The following is a 3,898-nucleotide window of genomic DNA, read 5'->3' on the forward strand; positions in this document are numbered from 1 at the left end:
GTGTGCACCAGAGTCCCAGCTACTTGGGAGGCTGAGGCAGGAGGATTGCCTGAGCCCAGGAGTTTGAGGCTGCAGTGTGCTATGGTCACACCACTACATTTCGGCTTGGGCAATAGAGCAAGACCCTGTCTCTGAAAAACAAACAAACAAATAATTGACTAGGGAGAGCATAAAGAAAATTTCTGAAGTGATGGTGATGTTTTATCATTTGATATGGGTTTGCATTACATAAAAGAATGCATTTTTCAAAATGTACACTTAAGATTTGAACATTTCATTGTAGCTAAAGTTTACATTAAATGAAATATATATATATACACATATACATATATACGTGTGTGTGTGTGTGTGTGTGATGAAATCACCCCAAATAGCTGGAATTACCAGCAGATTGTATAGTGGTGAACCTACAATTTTATGAAGAAAAAGAAATATACTTAAAAATAAATATTGAACTCAATAATATGCATGTTTACATATGTGCTGATGTCTTATCTTACTTTGAAATGAATGGATAATGGAAAAATGCATATTGAAACACATGTTGCAGACTGCTTATGGTGAAATTTTGGCAGTAGGTCTATGAGTTTTCATTGTAAAATTCTTTTAACTTTTCTGCATCCTTACAATTTTTCATAAGATATTGAGAAAAACCTTGAAAACGAAAATACAAGAAAATGGGACTTTGAGGCAATATAAATTTTCTTAAGACAAAAATGCACAGAAGATATATTTTACCACATTGACACAAAGAAACACTGGTCAGCAAAAGACATCATGAAGAAAGGGAAGAGTGAAAATAACAAGCACCTGTAATTCCAGCACCTTGGGAGGCTGAGGCGGGCAGATCATCTGTGGTCAGGAGTTCAAGACCAGCCTGGCCAACATGGCAAGACACTGTCTCTACTAAAAATACAAAAATTAGCCAGGCGTGGTGATGCACACCTGTAATCCCAGCTCTCAGGAGGCTGAGGCAGGAGAATCGCTGAAACCCAGGAGGCGGAGGTTGAAGTGAGCCAACATCGCACCACTGCACTCCAGCCTGGGCGACAGAGCAAGATCTTGTCTGTAAATAAATAAATAAATAAATAAATAAATAAATAAATCTGAATGATCCACATGGGTCCAATGATACCATCACGTGTCCTTGTAAGAGGGAGTCAAGGGAAACAGAACTACTGAAGAGGAGAAGGCGCTGTGATGATGCCAGCAGGTACTGGATGATCACTGTCAAGGAATCTAGGCAGCATTAACAGCCGAAGGGAACCTATGGTGCTCTCAGAGCATCCAAAAGGGTCATTCCTGCCAACACCTTGCCTTTCACACAGGAAAACTGCTGTCCTGACTTCTGACTTCCAGACGCTTAAGAGAATACATTTGCATTGCTTTCAGCCACTAAGTTTGTGGTAATTTGTCACAGCAGCAATAGGAATCTGACACAGGGAAGAAGTGGCTCCGAAAGGTTCTGCGTTGCTGCCAGGGGTATATATTGGTTTAACCACTTTAGAAAATAGTTCGTAATTACCTGAATAAACTGAAGATGTGTGTACCCTATACTCAGTCATCCCATGCTAAGACAAATACTCCAAAGAAATTATTGCATGTATACACCAGGAAACAGGCAAAACAATGTTCATAGCATCATTACCACAACAGCAAACAAAGAAACTACCTCAATTTCATAAGCAGGCAAATTTATATATAAACTGTGGTGAAATCCTATAACGGAATATTTTACAGCACGGAAAATTAGTGAAATACAGCATTAGTACCAATGACTCTCAAAAACATAACTATAAGAGGAAAAGCAGGTTTGGGAAAAATGCATACTTAATTAAAATACATTTTTATATATACATATATATTATCAAAACAGGCAAAATTTTAAAATATATTACTTAGAGATACATATATAGAGAGAAAGTATAACAAAAGAAATAATAAGGGCCGAGCACTGTGGCTCATACCTGTAATCCCAGCACTTTGGGAGGCCAAGGTGGGCAGATCACTTAAGGCCAGGAGTTCAAGACCAGCCTGGCCAACATTGTGAAACCCTGTCTCTACTAAAAACACAAAAGTTAGCTGGGCATGGTGTTGCACACCCATAATCCCTATTTGGGAGGCTGAGGCAGGAGAAGCACTTGAACCCAGGAGGCAGAGGCTGCAGTGAGCCAAGATTGCACCACTGTACTACAGCCTGGGTGACAGAGTGAGACTCCATCTCAAAAAAAAAAAAAAAAAGAAACAGTAATTATAAAATTTAAAAGTAGTAGCCTCTGAGGAGGGAAAAACAAAGAAGTGACAATCATGTCCCATTTTCCACACTCAGGTGCTCTTTTTCTCTTTTTATCCCTTAACTTGCCAACTCCATTAAAAAAAAAATAAGAAGAACTCTTCAAAATTCATCTCCTTTCTTTCCCAACTCCTCTTGAAACATGGTAAGATAATTTAGTGCATTCTTAAGATTCTGTTTCTTTTCTTCTTACATTACACAATTCCAGAAAATTTATTTATCCTATTCACTTGTTTCAAATATATATATATTTTTCCCACTTTTCTCCCCCTTAAGATTTTTCTGTTTCTTTATTGTTTTGTCTAGATCTTTTCTCAATATTTTCTTCAGACAAAATAAGGGATTATATACTCCATGAATTCTTGTCCATACACAAACATCTTATTCCCTGTAGGTGAATCATGTCTCCGCTAGGTGTAGAATTCTTGCTTGGAAGCCCTTTATTTCAATGGTCTACACAAGTTCTTCTCCTGTCTTCTTTTGTTTTTTGTTTCTTTGTTTTGTTTTGTTTTGTTTTGTTTGTTTTATTTTGTTTTGTTTTTGGAGACGGAGTCTCGCTCTGTCACCCAGGCTGGAGTGCAATCTTGACTCATGGCAACCTCCACCTCCCGGTTCAAGCGATTCTCCTGCCTCAGCCTCCCGAGTAGCTGGGATTTCAGGAATCCGCCTGGCTAATTTTTGTATTTTTGGTAGAGACAGGGTTTCGCCATGTTGGTAAGGCTGGTCTTGAACTCCCAAACCTCAAGTGATCCACCCACCTCGGCCTCTCTACTAAAAATACAAAAAAAAATTAGCCAGACAAGTAATTGCGTCTACTTGGGCCACAGAGGCATGAGAATCGCTTGAACCTGGGAGAAGGAGATCACGGTGACCCGAGATCGCGTCACTGCACTCCAGCCTGGGTGACAGAGTGACTCTATCTCAAAAAAATAAAAATTGGTCAAAGGATATGAATAGGCAATATGGAAAAAAGCAAGTCCAAATGACCAGTAAGCATATTTAAAAGGTGGTCAAATTCACTAGTAGTTAGGGAAGTATAAGTTTAAATAACAAGATTTTATGTTGTACCCATCAAACTATAAAAAACTCACAAAGCGCTGTAACACCTATTGCCAGTAGGGATGTAGGGGAAAGGGTGCTTTCATATCTTGTTCCTTGAAGTGTGAAGTGTTACAGCTTTATGGAAGGTGATCTGACGATGTAAAAGTTTGGTTTTTTTTTTAATTTTAAAGTTTTAAATACATATTCTGGCTGGGCGCAGTGGCTCACGCCTGTAATTCCAGCACTGTGGGAGACTGAATTAGGCAGATAACCTGAGGTCAGGCATTCGAGACCAGCCTAGCCAACATGGCAAAACCCCTCCTCTACTAAAACTACAAAAATTAGCCAGGTGTGATGGCAGGCACCTGTAGTCCCAGCTACTCTGGAAGCTGAGGCAGGAGAATTGTTTGAACCCAGGAGGTGGAGGTTGCAGTCAGCGGAGATTGTACCATTGCACTCCAGCCTGGGCAACACAGCAAGACTCTATCTGAAAATAATAATAATAATAAATAAAATAAAATAAAATACATATCCCTTCAACCCAGCAATTCTGCTCATGAGGAT

The 3,898-nt window shown here is 39.3% G+C and overlaps 1 non-coding gene across 1 annotated transcript; it reads left to right on the forward strand.

The window, feature by feature from the left end:
• The first annotated feature begins 350 nt into the window (after window positions 1-350).
• On the forward strand, window positions 351-423 carry LOC119618966 (small nucleolar RNA SNORD65). The gene has a single exon (XR_005235308.1). It is a non-coding gene; the product is annotated as a small nucleolar RNA SNORD65 (small nucleolar RNA).
• Window positions 424-3,898: the final 3,475 nt, after the last annotated feature.

Source organism: Chlorocebus sabaeus, chromosome 8 (genome assembly GCF_047675955.1).
Source record: "Chlorocebus sabaeus isolate Y175 chromosome 8, mChlSab1.0.hap1, whole genome shotgun sequence".
Classification (NCBI taxonomy): Eukaryota; Metazoa; Chordata; class Mammalia; order Primates; family Cercopithecidae; genus Chlorocebus; species Chlorocebus sabaeus.